Here is a 17,430-nt window from a genome sequence, read left to right on the forward strand (position 1 = left end):
TTTACTTTCTCTCTTTAACTGCAAGAGAGGGGTTACTCTGTGCCCCACTGATGTTGAGCTTGGCCATGAGACTTCTTCAGGCCACATCATGGGCAGGGTGTAGCCCCATCACTTGACTTAGGGCTTGGCTATGTGACTTGCTTTGTTGAAAGGGATGTTAGTACATGTGACACGAGCAAATGCTTGAAATGTGCTTCGTATTTAGAGTTGGTCTCTTGTGATTCTACATTTCTACCTGAAATGTAGCTCCTGCTTTAAGGAAGATGAAAAACAGGTGGGGTTGACCTGTATCCAGCATCCAGCTTTGAGCCAAGCCCATTTAAGTCCATCCTTGATGAGTCTACCAACAGATAACATGAAGTGGAATAAAAGATTTTTTTAAGCACTGAGTTTTGGGATGGTTTGTCACACAGCACTGTTATGACAATAACTAACTGATAAAGTAAGCAAGCAAATCCTGTAAGTATTAGAACAGGACAATATTGGTCATGATAGAGTCCGTTTCTGTAAAATATTAGACATACAAATGTAGAAATTGTTTTAATATGCTAATATTTTCTCAATAACGGTAACTGATTTAAACCTCTTTAGAAATACATAGTACTAAACATGGGGTTAGAAAAGTAGTGAAAAACAACACAAACTAGAATTCATTCTTCACTTGTATCAAAGAAGGATTGAACAACACACACCATGTGACATACAAAAATACAATATGAAATATTTTATTCAAGCCTAGTCTTTCAATTCTCAAGTCAGATTTTACAGTTTTAGAGAAGTCTTTACTAATAACCCTATCTAATCTCGTCCTACTCAATCCCTCCTATCATTATATATAACCCCCTTCTCTTTCATTTGTAGCATTTATTACATTTCAGTGTTCTCTTATTTATTTGTTTATTTGTTTATTATCTGTGTCCTCCAATAGAATGTTATTGAGCCTTATTAAGAACAAGATTTTGTCCCTTTTTCTCATCTTTGTGTCCCAGCATCTACAAATGGTACCTGGTACATGGTATCCAATAAATAGCTGTTTAAAAAGTGGATGTCTAATGGCCACTAATAAGAGATAGTACTTTTCATATTATAGTTATTCCTGAGGCATTTTTGTTAACTTCTAGTTTTGAATTTCTGCTCTTAATCAATTTAGTAAAAGTGCCACAGCCTTCATAATAAGGTGCTGCTGAGTGCTCCGTTGAATAGGGTAGAATAGTTCCAGTTGCATTAGAGGGGATTTTTGAACAGAGGCCTTTTTTTTTCTTATATTACAGTGAAATGTGTGCAGTGGTTGCAGGTATCTGTCCTTCATCTGAGTGGAACCACACCCAAATGATGGGGAAATTACCCCAAAGCACATTTAGCCTTTATTGGATTTTTCTCATCTTGTTATTCATCTCCTCTGGCAGCCAGCTTCAAAACAAGCAAGGGAGCACTACATTCCAAATTGCATTTTTCAAATGTGAATATTGTGCCTGTTACTTTATGTTTTATGCATTGTTTGCAAATAGGAAACACGATCACCTCATATTTTATGGATTTGCTTCGGAAAATGATTTCAAAGAAAGTTCGCTATCAGGAGCATAGAACTTAGCTCTGACTTTGCTGAATGCCTGATTTAATAAAGAGGATAATGTAAAGTAATACCTTGCCCTTTGGCTTCGTTATTGTAAACTGGTGGGAACCAGCTTTGAACTGTCTACACTTAATAAATATGTACTTACCCAATAAACTGTAAAAAGCACTGTATGGGCCTTGAATTCAAGAGGTACAATATATTTTTCAAAATATATCAAGGCAAAATTTACCTACCTGATAACATGTGAAAGGAATTCTGAGCATAAGTAATGTACTGTTATATAATTGCAGATTTAGGACCAAGTTGACCAAAAATTCTACCAGAAATGTCACTAAGCTAAAAGGGACTCTTTTGGCTATGGGTTACACTCGACTTAACAAATGCAGCTTTCCTATTTGCCTGTGCTACTGAAATCTTGGTACATCTTTTCAATAGTAGCTTATCGTCCTATGATAGGTTCTTTCTGTTGCTGTAGGTCTCAACACAAAGTATGTCGTTCCCTGTCCACCATCTTTTATATTGTCGCCACTGCATGTACTATTATATTCCCCATTTTCTTTCCTTTATAACATTTATTGTTCTCAGACAGTTTTATTGTTCATTTACTTGTTTACTTTTTTGTTTATCTATACTTCCCCTAGAATGGAAGTTCACAGAAACAGGGATGTGTCTATGTTTTCTGTCTTTATGTTTGCAGCTTCTGGAATGTCATGTGGTCCATAAAATAATACACAATAAAAATGTGTGAAATTCTTACAACCCAACAATAAAAAGACAAACCCAATGAAAAATGGGCAAAGGAATTGAATAGACAATTCTCCAAAGAATGTCCACATGCCAATAAGAACATGAAAAGTTGCTCAACATCATTAATCATTAAAGAAAGGGAAATGAAGCCCATAATGTGATCCCACTTCACATATAATAGAATGCCTATAGTCAAAATAACAGGTAAGGGACTTCCCTGGTGGTCCAGTGGCTAAGACACCACGGTCCCAATGCAGGGGGCCTGGGTTCGATCCCTGGTCAGGGAACTAGATCCCACATGCTGCAACTAAGAGTTCGCATGCTGCAACTAAGACCCGGCACAGCCAAATAAATACATAAATTAAAATAAATAAATAAATAAATAAACCAGATAATAACAAGTGTTGAAGAGGATGTAAATAAATTGGAAACTTTTCCGTTGCTGGTAAAAGTGTAAAATGGTACAGTCATTTTGGAGAATAGCTTGTCAATTCATCAAAACTTTAAGCATAGAATTAGCATATGACCCAGTATTTTTACTCCTTGGCATAAACCCAAGAGAACTGAAAATACATATTCCCACAAAACCTTGTTCATGAATGTTCATAGCAGCATTATTCATAATAGCCAAAAAGGGAAACAACCTAAATGCCCGTCAATTGAAGAATGGATAAACAAAATGTGATATACCCATATAATGGAGTGTTATTTGGCCATTACAAAGGAATAAAGCACTGACACACAGTGCAACATGGGATGGTGCTTGAGAACATAATGTTAAGTGAAAGAAGTCAGACACAAAAGGCCACATATTGTATAATTCCACTTGTGTGAAATGTCCAGAATAAGCAAATACATAAATAAAGAAATTAAACTAATGGTTGCCAGGGGCCAGAGGAAAGAGAGATGTGAATGACTGTTAAAGGATACGGAGGTTCTTTTATGGATGATGAAAATGTTCTGGAATTAGAGAGTGATGATGATTGCAAAACTTTGTGAATCTATAAAAATAGTGAATTGTACAGTTAAAAATGAATTTTATGATATCTAAATTATATCTCAATTGTGGAATAAAGTTGATGATAATAACTACCGTTAGTAAGATGCTTATACACCAGGTATTGTGCTAAAGACATTACATGCAGCATAAATTTTTACCCATTCACAACTCTGTAGGGAAGATTCTATTATTATGCCCATTTTACAGATGAGAAAACTGGAAGTTAGAAAGATTAAATAACTTATCCAGGACCACAGATCTAAGCAGTGGTAGAATTGGGAATACTAGGGAACACCTAGGCAGTGCACCTGGTTCCTGAGCTGGGGTGATTGGAGGTACAGGAATAATACAGCCAGAAAGATGTGTTTTATGTTAACTGGTGTATATGCTTGAATTTTGTCTCAATTTTCTTTGAAAGTATAATTCTTTGAACTCTTTTGAGCTCATGAGAATAGTCAATATTTATAAACTGATTGACAACTAACTACAAACAGCGTAGAGTAACTCTATAGATTTAGACAATAGTTTTCGAAGCAAACAGAAATCAATTAAAGAAGCTTCAGTGTCTTTCATGGAAAGTAGGAAGATTGGAGGTAAAAAGCTAGTGGAATAAAATGATAAATTTGGGCAATAAAATCTAGAGATTTTAACGGCCACTTTAATTTATATTTTAATTAATTTTTATTGGAGTATAGTTGATTTACAATGTTGTCTTAGCTTCTGCTGTACAGCAAAGTGAATCAGTTATACATATACATATATCCACTCTTTTTTAGATTCCTTTCCCAGGTAGGTCATTACAGAGTATTGAGTAGAGTATCGTGAAAGCTGAGTCAGGGCACAGGTGGGGAAAAGACGTAAGAGCAAGCCAGCCCAGGAGTGTCATGGGAACTCAATTTCACATCTAGATTTTTTCTGCAAATAGAAAATAATGCCTACTCCTCCCCTGAAAATTATATATATATATATATATATATATATATATGGCCTGAAATCCTGGCATTGTAATATCAGTGAGCCAAAGTTAACAAATATTTATTACCTGAAATTCATACTGTAGCTACAAGAAAAAATGATGCTGAATCTTTCTCAGATAAATTTTTTCTAATAAATGTAAGCACATTCACATCTTTGTGTCTTGCTGTTTTGATCCACTTAATATTTTGAATAAAAGTTCTGTTACTCTTCCTGGATGCTGCCTTGTTCCCAAGGAAATCACTTCTCTCCTGCTTTTTCTTATATATATATATATATATATATATATATATATATATATATATATATGGCCTGAAATCCTGGCATTGTAACATCAGTGAGCCAAAGTTAACAAATATTTATTACCTGAAATTCATACTGTAGCTACAAGAAAAAATGATGCTGAATCTTTCTCAGATAAATTTTTTCTAATAAATGTAAGCACATTCACATCTTTGTGTCTTGCTGTTTTGATCCACTTAATATTTTGAATAAAAGTTCTGTTACTCTTCCTGGATGCTGCCTTGTTCCCAAGGAAATCACTTCTCTCCTGCTTTTTCTTTCATTGAGTTAATTACTTGTCAGACCTATGCAGGGTTTAACCCCTCCTCCCATTCCCCTGGGCGCATTGAAATAATTTTTTTTTTTTAACCTACTGTAGAAATGCAAGAAGGTGGCGGCGCGGAGCGGAGATGTTCAAGGAAAATTGTTTAAAGGAGGATCCAGAAGCAGAATATCAGTACCAGTAATTGTGAGTCTCTTTATACACCCAACACTAGCTATGTGCTTTTGTGGGCTCTAAGATATTTTGTGACATCAAAGTTGTTATAATCTCACTGCTTCCTCCCTCTCTCCTTCTTTTCCTCCTTCCTTTTTCTCCCTTATTTTGGCCATCCCATGTCTGCCTGCCTTCCTTCCTTCCTTTCTCTTGATTTCTTCTTCAATACCCTACAACTTTCGGTAAAATATTTAAGATTATGAATTTACAGTCTATTTAGAGGCGCACATTAAATGAGAGCGATAGAGCATATAATAAGGTGGTAATTATGCAACCAGTATAACTAAGGAGAAAGAGAAAGGAGATGGCTGTGTGGGCAGCAGCAATTAGATTTCACACACACACTGGGATGAGAACTTGACCTTGAAGATTAGAGAATTAGGGCCAATGGGAAGGCAAAGGGAGAGTACAGCAGAGCAAAGGCTGGTTTGGGTAGAGCCACAGAAGCAGGAAAGAAGAGGTGAGGGTGGGGAAGGGGGACGGGTGTCTCAGGACCCTCCTTCCCTGATGAACTTGCTGGCCACCTGTCCCCTAGCCTTTTAAAATTTCTATTAACAAGCCAGGCAACATTTTCACCCAAGCGTCACTAGCCAGTGACCACTCAGTGAGGTTGCATGAATTCCAGGCCATCCCACTTGAAAGAAAATTATTCTTATTGATCATTGCTGCAATCTTCATAGTTTTATCCCCAGCTTTCCTGTAAACACCTACATGCAAAACACACGATTCCATGATTTGCCCAAATGTGGACAGGAAATTTGTGCCGAATCAGGTTTTTACCTCCTCCATCCGGGAAAAGCAGGGAAGTTCATGAACAAAGCACCGGCCCAACTAGATACAGTTACTCAGCCAGAAAGAAAAAAATTACAGTTTTAATAATAATTATCATGAAAAAGAGAAGGGAGAGATAGGTTTTTAATATAATAGAGCTGTCCTCAAACTTCATTAAAATCAAAGTCCAATTTGACCTTGGGATAAGAGAGATAGGTTTTTAATATGATAGAGCTGTCTGCAAACTTCATTAAAATCAAAGTCCAATTTGACCTTGGGATAAGCCTTCTTAACACTTCTTTTTCATCTTCTCAACTTTTCTAACTATGGTTTTTGAGACTCATTCTTGAACAAAGCTTTTATGTTTCATTCTGGGGCTCATGCACCTGACTCTCTTTGTCATCATTTTACAAAGAAAATGTATTCAGACTCTATAGTTGTTGAAGATCCTACTTTCATAATGTGATCAAGAGTTTTCAATGACATCTCAAGTTAAACTGAAGTTTCCATCTCAATTTCTGTCCTGGTAACTTAACAAACACTGAGCAAACATTTTAAGCCTGGACCAGGCTTGGACTTGGATGTAAACCTTATTTGTTTTTCAAAAAAATCATCCATTTTTTATCACTTCATAAGTATGTACACAACTGTAGCATGAGTGAGAGTGGAACAGCCATTCAGAGTCATGAGGAGGGTATTTGGTTAAGCTCACTAACTTGCTGAGTGAAGGATCATACCTGCCAGCCTGAAAATAAGCAACATTTATATTTTCATGCCAGCAAAATTACAAATTACAGTTACTCCTTGGAAGAGACCTTCAAGGGAGTTCTCCAATGGCTGACATTAAATATCAAATCTGTAAGTACTAACCTGCCCGTGTGCATTGACTCCATTTTGCCTCCTTTCTTCGCTCAGGGTGGTGATTAAGAGTGTGGGCTCTGGAACCAGATTGCCTGACTGAGAATGCAAACTACAATAATTACCACATAGGACAGCTTGAGCAAATTTTCTCACTTCTCTTTGCCCTCACTTTCCTTATGTAAAGCACTGATAATAATAATACCTACATCATAGTATTGTTATTTGGAATAATACATGTAAAGGACATGGAAGAGTACTTGGCTTATAATAAGCACTCAGCAAATGCTAGTTTATTATCTCTACCCATTAATTACCCCCATTCCACTTCACCCTTGGGTTGAACATCATTTACATGATTTTCTAATGACTATTTCCAAAGCATGTTATCATGCAAAATAGATCAAATGAGCTCTGTTTAATGATTTAATTAATTAATCATTTGGGCTTTACTCAAATTAAGTCCTAGACATTTTTTTAAAATCTAAGATATATTAATTTGCTTGGCCTATTCCCTAGACTCTTGTGAATAAAGGATGCTTGAATGAAACATACTCTTTATCCTTGCTCCAAATTACCCTATCTGAAGGCTCTTTGAAATGGCATCCCTGTCAGGCAATTCAAAGAGTTTTGAAAACAAACAAGCAAAACTTCAGCCAGTCTGGCTCTATTCTACATAATCAATAAATGGAACTTGAGTAACCTAATTTTGAGTTAGGCTGCTTAGCACCTTTTGGTTTCTTTAATGTCCATCTAATATTTTAGCAACCCTTATTTAGACTGGAAGATAGTTTTCAAACTCTGGGGAATCTAATCAAAATGAGTGAAAGCAGAAGCCAAACAATGTGTTGTCATACTTGGCGGGTTGTGGGTGTGGATTTTCTTTTCCTTTCCATTTTTGTTCTTTTAGGTAATGAATCCAAAACATTTATGATTTACCAAGATTATGTTCTCTGGAACTGGAAAAGTAACACAGAGTAACAGAAATAATATTCCAATCCACTGATTATCCTCTACGATGGCATTTTGGAAAGTAAAATGAGGGACTTCTTTCTAATTTGCTTCATTTTTTTTTAAGAAACAAAGGGAAATTTGTATCCCCTTAATTTTACGAGCTTTGTCCTTTTAATTTTCTCTTATTACATTTAACAGGTACAATTTAATAAGACTAGTTGAAAAGCATTTTTTTCATAAAGATTTATCTTAATGGAGACTTTGAGAAGGCTAATTTCTATTTCTTTGTTTTTGGAGTGAATGATGTTTTAGTTCATATACCTGACTTAACTTTCTCATTTATTTGGAAGACATATTCTTTCTTTATTTCAACACCATCCACCTTCTTGAGACATTCAAGGTGGTTCCAAATAGTCCGATAGAAGAGGGATGGATATGAATTCATGGATGGGAAGAGTTTGGAAAAAAAAATTCCAAAGAAACAAATGTTATTTTTTCCTATAAAAAGGACAGGAGGTTAGTGGTAGATGAGAGGCTTCCTTTTTAAAATGCTAAAATAGTATCAGAGCTTCTACTCTTCCAAAGCACAGAGTTCTTAACTTCTTCCAAAATGGTACTGTATCCAGACCAATGATAACTTGTGCCCATTTGGAGATGATATCTATGATCTAAAATTGAATGGCCTGTCCACAGACTTCCTGGAAATTGCTATCACCATCCTCTCTTCGAACAGAGTTTAGTTTAGACCAGCCCAAATCAGAGAATATCTACAATGCCTATATGATCAAATTCATCATTAAGGGTTTCAAAGAGCCATTTGTTTCAGGAAGGCAAAACATGACCATCCAGATTTCATTCATGAAGTTATTGAGAGTCACAAAAATTATGGGGTTTATATGAAATCCCTCCTCTTATTAGGTATGCTGTTAAGGGCTATAAATAAAAAGAGATATGGGAAGGTAAATATCTACAGTGCTCTCTCCTCAAAACATAATTATTGAAATGATACTTTTTATTTTGACCTTTTATACAATTTTAAAAGGACATCACCCAGCATTGTTTATATTATTTCCTTGGCAATATGTACTATTTAGCCCCATGTAGCTTCTTATTGATCAAGTATTTTTTCTTGTATCAGCTTCACAGGTGTGTGTTTGTTACCCCTCCCTACCGTTTTGAAGATGCTAATAACAGAGAAATACTCTGATATATTTTTGTACTTCTCTGGGTACATAACACTATACCTTACCTATAGATGGTTCTACTATGTGCAAATATTTGTTGATTGTTCAATTTATTAAGTCGAGGTGAGCACAATAGAAGGATCACTGGTGGTTTAAGTTTCTGGTTGTAGGTCTATTATCTTGTGATAGGTGGAAAATTTACCTAAGGCAGGTCACTTAATGTACATGAGCCTCAGGTTCTTTGTAGCCCATAGGGTAACTGGGCAGATCAAATTGGAGAATATGTATGGAAATGCTTCAGTAGCTGAATTCCTTCACCTCTTCACCCTATGTGCATTCTACCTTGCTTTGGTCCTCACTAATTTCTCAGAGATTGAGTTAAATCCATTGAATTTGTAATGTGTTAGGTAGAATGGGGAAATTTAAAGAGCAAAGGATACCCTGGACTCCAGGGATGAGAAGCCTATTGGCTTAATGAAGAAGATTAGAAACTGACTGACAAAATACAAAACAAATCTACAAATCCAAAAGCTGTTTCTTTAAAAAGACTATGGAAAGCTCTGGCAAAATCCAAGAAGAAAAAACAGATGCAAAAGACATGAATAAATGATATTAGTAATAAATAGGCTTCAAAAAGATATTTTAAATGAAGATAATATTATAAAGCAGTTCATGCAAAAACATTTGAAAGCACCCTAGAAAGATACATTACCACGACTACCTCTTTAAGAAATAGAAAATCTAGGTAGACCTATACTCTTTTTTCAGGGCCAGAACTTATTATATTTGAATTTTACTGAACCTTCAAGAAACATATAATCAATAACATGTAAAAATTGTCCTACAAAATTTCAGAAGCAGAGAAATCTTTCCCATTATTTAATGAGACAAGAACTAGAACAAAATAATATTAGAAATACAAACAGTCCAGTATTACTTATGAAAAAGAATGCAAACATGCTAAATCAAATACTAACAAAATGAATCCAACAATAAATGTTTAAAAATCATTGCAAATGAATTGAGTTTATCCCAGGAATGCAATAATTGTTTAACATTAGAAAAGCTATGTAATAAAGTAACAACCCATTCATTGTAAAAACAAGTTATAAGAAGGCTGAAAGAGATATAATAGAGGGGATATATGACTTTCATAAGAAAAACAAAGAATTTAAATACACTAAGAGATGTTGGTTATCAATTTAAAATACAATATAATAAAAATGTTTATAATACCCATTAATCAAAATTATTAATTTTTAATGGAAAGTTAGAAGCAGGACTAAAATTAATATAGAAGAGTTTAGAGAATAGCCAAGATAGTTCTGAAGAAAAGCAAGCTATTGGAACTGCTTTTCCTGATCAAGTCTCATTATAAAATTAGAGTAATTAAAATATCCTGAAACTAAATTATGTTGAGATAAGAATTCCAGAATTATGGGGAAAAGATTTGTAAATTTACTACATTAAAACTTTGAATTAGATTATGTTAAATTTAGAGAACATTGAAATTTACATTAAGATAAAAAGCACTATAAATAGCTAAAATAAAATCTACATACATAATGGGAGGATATATTAATGATACATATGATGGAGAAAGAATTAGTATTGAAACTATATGAAGAATTCCTACAAATGAGTGAGAAAAAACCAGCACAATTGAAGAATGAACAAAGATGTAAATAGACAATATAAGAATATGAAAGCCAGTTGGCCTATAAGCATGTGAAAAGGTATTCAACCTTACTAATGATCAGGAAAAAAGAAATTAAAACAGAAATGAGCTACCGTTTCACACTCATCAGTTTGGATGAATTTTAAGTTGTGTGTGTGTGTGTGTGTGTGTGTGTGTGACAATTATCGTCAACTAGGATATAAAGAAATTGGAATTCCCATCTTGCTGATATGATCAGGAGTGTGCTGGAAGATGTTTAAAAACTTGTTTTCTCCAAGAAAAAACAAGCCCCACTTGTAGCATTGGCTAATTTCAAGTTACCAGCGGGAGGTGACATTAGGGAACAGAGTTGAGGAGAGATGTGCACAATTAGAACTGTAAGGCTTAAAACCACGTGGTATGATTTTAAATGTATACCATTGAGAAATTCTAGTTTATAGGAACAGGGAACATTCATTTTAAAGGAAAAAATTGATAATAATCTAAACCTAAGTCAATCTAAATCTGATCATCTAAGTAATCTAAATAGAAACATAATAAATACATTATATTTCCCTGATGGTATAGGAGTTGAAATGAATAAGTTAGATCTACAAATAACTATGTAGATAAATCTCAAACATATGACTTTAAGTGAACAAATAAAATTGCAGTGTGATGCAGGTATGTAAATTTTAAAAACACAATGTGATGTGGTTTATGGTTTGTCATATATATGTAGTAAAATACGAAAACATGAATGAGAAAGAAATCAACTTCTTCCTTGTGGCAACCTCTGAAGAAAGAAGGAGGGACATAGGGAAGGAGTATAGGACTTTGATTATTTTAGTAACACTTTATTTCTTTACAAAAATAAAGAGTCTCAGTGAACTATTTTAGATCAGGATAGAGGGTGCATGGCTGTTGGTTGTATCATTCTCCTACTTTCACTGCATGTTTGAAATATAATATTTTTGGGGAGAATCCTATTTCTAGACCCAAAATCTTATAGATTGCTGTGATGAGGATAAGAGGTTTCTAGACATGAGTGATTTGTTCAGTACTGGATGACAGTGGCACATGTGAAGGCCCTCAAAGGGTCAGTCGTAACCTGAGACCCCCTCAGGCTGGTCCTTACATTCCATGACCTCTGCATCTAGTTGCTGGACCTGGAATGTCCCCTGTGAAATTCAGTGGCTCTCAATCGGGGCCACTGGGACAAGGCATCACTCCACTCATAAATGATTATAGTGCATAGGTTTAATTGAGATGTGTGCTTTCATCATACACAAAAGCAAGGAATGCCAAAAGGAGACACCTAAGGATACCGGGGGATGTCAACATTGAGCCATCACAGAGAAGGCGGCAGAAGCAAGATAAGACACAATTGCTCGTTAACCACTGGATTAATTTCCTTTCTTTCTGTGGACTGCTTCACTGAGCTGATTTGATCTATAATCCAGGCATCTGTGAGTCATCTTCAGGGACTGCCTGTCTAAGCAACAGGGAATAAAAATCACCATTTAAACTTGAAGGCTGTCTGTACATTGGTGGCTATTTAGAAAAGAGAAATTTCATGGAACCCTAGAATGTTAGCATTGGGATTCCAAGTTCAGTTAAGTCACTCCTTTCCTCTTTTAAGTGGGGAAATTGAGGGCCCTGAGTGATTCGGTGACCTACCAGACATCTAGCGTAGAAGGACAAAGTCTGAGACCCAGATGATTTAATAATGAGCTGAGTGACCCACACATGACTGCAAGAAATTGTTCCATTACAGAGCTTCAAGGAAAATTGTTTGGGATTTTTTCTCCTTCTCTCTCTCTCTCTCTCTCTTCTATTCCAAGCTTAAAAAAAATTTGTTGAAAATCCCACAGAAGCTGAAGTTGCTGAAGACAACTAGCTCTGTAATTATGATGTGCAGTTAGCTGCCTTTACTCTTCACTTTTGCCTGAAGTTGGATGGCCTGGTACCTCGAAATGCTCCCTGACAAGTCCCTGTGATTTGTATCAGCTCACAAAATTAAAAAAAATGCAGACTTGCTACTCTAATTTGCCAGAATCCTTAAGATCTCTTTTATCATTCCCCGCTGCCTGGGTGGAAAGCAGTGTTCTCTTTAGTGGCAATCTGCTCTAATCATTTTTTATTCAGGTGGCAGGCAGGGTTCAGGCAAAACATGAAAGAAAATGATTGGAGCCCAGTGTCTTCAGACGGCTTAAACTGCAACACTCGGGCAATTTTGATCCTTTTTTATTTAGCCACATTTAAGGTGCATCAGAAAAGAGCCGGGCATTTGGAATCTGAAGTTACTCCCTTCTAGATGCCTGTGACCTTGGGTTTCTAAATCTCTCTGAGTCCTGGTTTCCTCATGTATGAAATAGGGAATAAAAAAATGTACTCATAACTGGATTACTCTGAAAGGGAAATGAGCTTTGAGAATTGTATATGAAAGTGCTTTACATATTTTAAAGTTTTACACAAATGTTAGTACCCTATATTCATTTTCTATGTGAATTTGAAAAACTTGCCATCTTGTCTAGAAATCAGTTTTTAAAAATTTAGACATACTAAAATTTCCCAGTAAATATCTAACTGTCCTTTCTGAGTTATCTTTAAAAAAACCCAATATAGATTCTGGTTTAATTTTTAAAAAATTTTTTTTCTTTATAGATTCTGGGTTTCTATTTTTTCTTATTTTTTGTGCCATTCTGAAAGGTAGACATAAGGACAAATTGTGTAATAAACAACAGTCTTATTTACTACAGGTTTCTGGAGAGGAGAGAGAAATTATTTCTTTGCTGCAAAACTGCAGCTATCTATTTTACTTTATGAGAAAAAAAAAAATCAATGAGAAAAGAAAACAGCTACTGGGGCCACCAGGAAGAAATTCAAAATGGCTGTTGGTTTGGGAGTCTTTGCAGTTGGTTTGGGAGTTAGTTTAGAGAAAGTCTCCATCTTTTTGATTGAGGAGCTAGAGCTCATTTACTAAACCTTTAAAAAGTACCTAAAAGTGACAGGGATTGAACTAAGTGTTGATACTCAGACTTGAATGAAGCATGGTCTCTGCCTCCATGGTATACATGCTTGTCAAGCACTGTATTTCAAATTCAAATATTTGAAATATATTTGAAATATTTCAAATATTCAGTTGCCCCCTCATTATATGAACTCCTGTTAACCTCACTACTCACTAGTCAAAGCTCAGAAATGGAATGTATCTGGATAATCAGAGATCTACTAAAGGAAAAAAGTGCTACCACTCATCTCCAGATTCTACGGATACTTAACTGTTCTTCTATCTCCCTGAGCCTAGATCTGGCTAAGATAGTTTTCAAGCTAAAAAAAAATATGTATCAATTAATATCCTGTGTTTCCATGGAACACCTAGCACACTAGTCAATAAATATTTGTTGCATTTTATTGTATACCCATAACCTTATGTAAGCATGTTAAATGAGAAAGTTCTTTACAAAGTAGAACATTCCTATGACATAAAAAGACATTCCTAATCAGGCCCCAGGATAATAATTATTTGTTGTTCACTGCATGTCTCAGCCATATGGTTGAGGAAACAATTCTTTCCCCTTTCATCTCGAGGTCATGGGAATAACCCCTTGAGGACAGGCTGTGTCTTATACTTTTTTTCCTATTTCTATGGTAAAGAGCCTGGCAAAGTGATGAGCACACTTAGGATCAGAGAATGACATCTTTGAAACTGGAAATAACAGAGTCCTCAGTTTGCAGATGAAAAACAAAGCTCTGGAAATATGACTTGCAAAGAGATACAGGTTAAAGTAATACAAGAGCTCAGACAATTCTAGGACTCACAATTCCCAGTTTGTTGCCTTTCCAAATCATGACTGAGTTTGGAAAACTTTCCAAAGATCATGATTGATGCATTGTCAGATCAATGGTTGGAAAAATTCAAGACCACTGTGTGTATTTCAGGTCAGGGATGATATAGACATAACAGTTTTCATGAAACCCAACCAGGAATCTGAGAGGCATGTTCTATTCTGAGTCCACAGTTGGCTTGAAGCCCCAGAGAGTATGATTATATGAATAGACAGTGGCCAGATGATATATGACAATAGAACTCTGATCAGCAATCTCTGCAGCGGCCAGTGAGGGAAGCCAAACTACAACCTCTGCAGCAGTCAGCTCAGAACAGTCTTGGTCAGTGACTGCCAGCTTCCTGTTTTTTTGTCCCTGCTTTCAACTCAGGACCAAGTAGAACAAGCCAAATATGTTCCCTAAACCAACCACAAAAGATGCCCTCTTCTAGTTAGCCTGACTTCAGATCCACCATGGCAACAACCTCCAATCAGGGCACACCTGAAGCCTTCCCTTTATTCCCCAGTCCCCTGCCTGCCTTTGAGTGTCTACCAGACACAAGGATAGAGGGCTGGCCCTGTTGCTCCAGCAAGCTCCGAATAAGCAGCCTTTGTTCATTCTCTCTCTCTCTTTTTTTTTTAATCATTATGCTTTTATTTATTTAAAAATTTTTATTGCAGTATAGTTGCTTTAAAATACTGTGTTAGTTTAGTTTTGACCAGTCTTGCAAATATCTATTTCTCTATCAATCTAGGCCAAATAAAAGTGAATGCTTAGCAACAGGTGAGCATTAATATATTGATTGGCCTCTGGATTCCAGTAAAATGTAAGGAGGCCCAAAAGCCCTTAAAACAGATGAAAATATTATGATTACAAATAAACTTTTTAAAAGAAAACCTTAAAATCTTAGCCCTGGAGACATATTTTTTTTTCCTTTAAGTACAGTGGGCCGTCTGTATCTGTGGGTTCTGCATCTCTTATTCAACCAACCTCAGAATTCATGGATAGGGGCAGTACACTGTTTTATGCAATTTTATATAAGGGACTTCAGCATCCGTGGATTCTGGAATCCTCTGTGTTCCTGAAACCCATCCCCAGTGGATAGAGAGGAACGACTATACCTCACTATCAAGTAAAATGGAGCTGAGGGCTGTTGAGGGTGATTTGCCTCAGACTTGATAAATCTCCTGAGAATGATCTTGGAACCTGAACTACTCTAGGTCTATCCTAAAAATGATCTTGGAACTTGAACTACTCTAGGTCTATCCTAAACACACCACATGTTTAACTCTGTTAAACATGAATAAGGGCTCACCTTGGGAGTCCTCTCACCTCAGAGGAAAGCACAGAGGCTACTATTCACAGGTTTTACAATCATACTAATTTGCCTAATTGGTGACATTTATAGGAAGTCTATTTCTCCCCATTTGTGTTTATCTATTTACTTGTTCATGTATTTAAATGTCCATTCTTTACGAGGCACCATGCTAAATGTTCAGAATATAGTATTCAACATGGCTAGTCTTTGATGTGCTTCCAGCATATTTAAGGACCCAGATAGAGAAGAAGGAACCAAAATTGTAAATGTGTAAAGATTCACAGCCTGTCTGCCCCTCGCCTCCACTCCATCTTCCCAACTGAAGAGTCTTGCTTGATAGGCATATCTACACCTCTCAGTAAAGCAAAAAGCAAAAGAAATCCAAATAAAGTAGGGATGCTAAGTTGGTCATCATAATAAAGATCTGTGTTATAGATGAAGGAAAAAGAAAGACAAACCACTAGGTTTGGGAGAGAGTTTTGGAGACGAGGGAGAAAGACACAGCAAAGGGACTAACTTGGTTTTGCTTTTGTTGTTCCTGTAGTTTTAAGCATCTTTCAGGCATGAGAAAGATATTCAAAATAAGAGATACAGCTAAAGATATGTTTTAAAGGTGTTTTAAAAAAATTTTAAGCACACCCATTGGTACCCCTGGTATTTTTGCAAGAGAACAATATTTTGAATTGCTCTCAGCAGTTATCTTTGAAAAAGTAATACTGCTCAGAGACTGGGCCATATGGAACCCCAGTTATATTCCAGTTACATAGGTAAATGAGCAATTACAATCCAGAGGTATCAGTGCTTTGAGCAGGGAGACATAAGGTGCTGTAGCATAAGAAGGGGAAAGCATCTGATGGATCAAGCACGGATTCTCAGAGGAATGCTATCTAAGCTGAGATCTTATCTAAGCATGAAATATCTAAACAAACCCAGACATAGTGGGAGATCAGCAATGGGGTCAGAGGAGCAGTAAGATTGCAAAGAACTAACCATTATTCCTAATGGCTGGAATAGAGTGCGTATGGGAATAAAGGTAAACATAACCTTAGGAATGGAATTTTTATTTTTGGCCACATCACGTGGCATGTGGAACTTCCCTGACCAGGGACTGAACCCGTGCCCCCTGAAGTGGAAGTGCAGAATCTTAACCACTGGACCACCAGGGAAGTCTGGCATTTTCTTTAGATAGTTTTCTCATAAAATCTGGAACATAACCTTGGGTTTCCTTTAACAAATTCTCCTTTCACCTATGTAATATCAATCTCCTCAATGAGATTGCAATTTTTAAAAATTTTATTAAAGTAGAGTTGATTTACAATGTTGTGTTAATATCTGCTATACATCAAAGTGACTCAGTTATATATATATATTTTTTTTTTCATATTCTTTAATGGCTGGAATAGAGTGCGTATGGGAATAAAGGTAAACATAACCTTAGGAATGGAGTTATAATTTTTGGCCACATCACGTGGCATGTGGAACTTCCCTGACCAGGGACTGAACCCGTGCCCCCTGAAGTGGAAGTGCAGAATCTTAACCACTGGACCACCAGGGAAGTCTGGCATTTTCTTTAGATAGTTTTCTCATAAAATCTGGAACATAACCTTGGGTTTCCTTTAACAAATTCTCCTTTCACCTATGTAATATCCATCTCCTCAATGAGATTGCAATTTTTAAAAATTTTATTAAAGTAGAGTTGATTTACAATGTTGTGTTAATATCTGCTATACATCAAAGTGACTCAGTTATATATATATATATTTTTTTTCATATTCTTTTCC

This window comes from Physeter macrocephalus, chromosome 14 (genome assembly GCF_002837175.3).
Source record: "Physeter macrocephalus isolate SW-GA chromosome 14, ASM283717v5, whole genome shotgun sequence".
Classification (NCBI taxonomy): Eukaryota; Metazoa; Chordata; class Mammalia; order Artiodactyla; family Physeteridae; genus Physeter; species Physeter macrocephalus.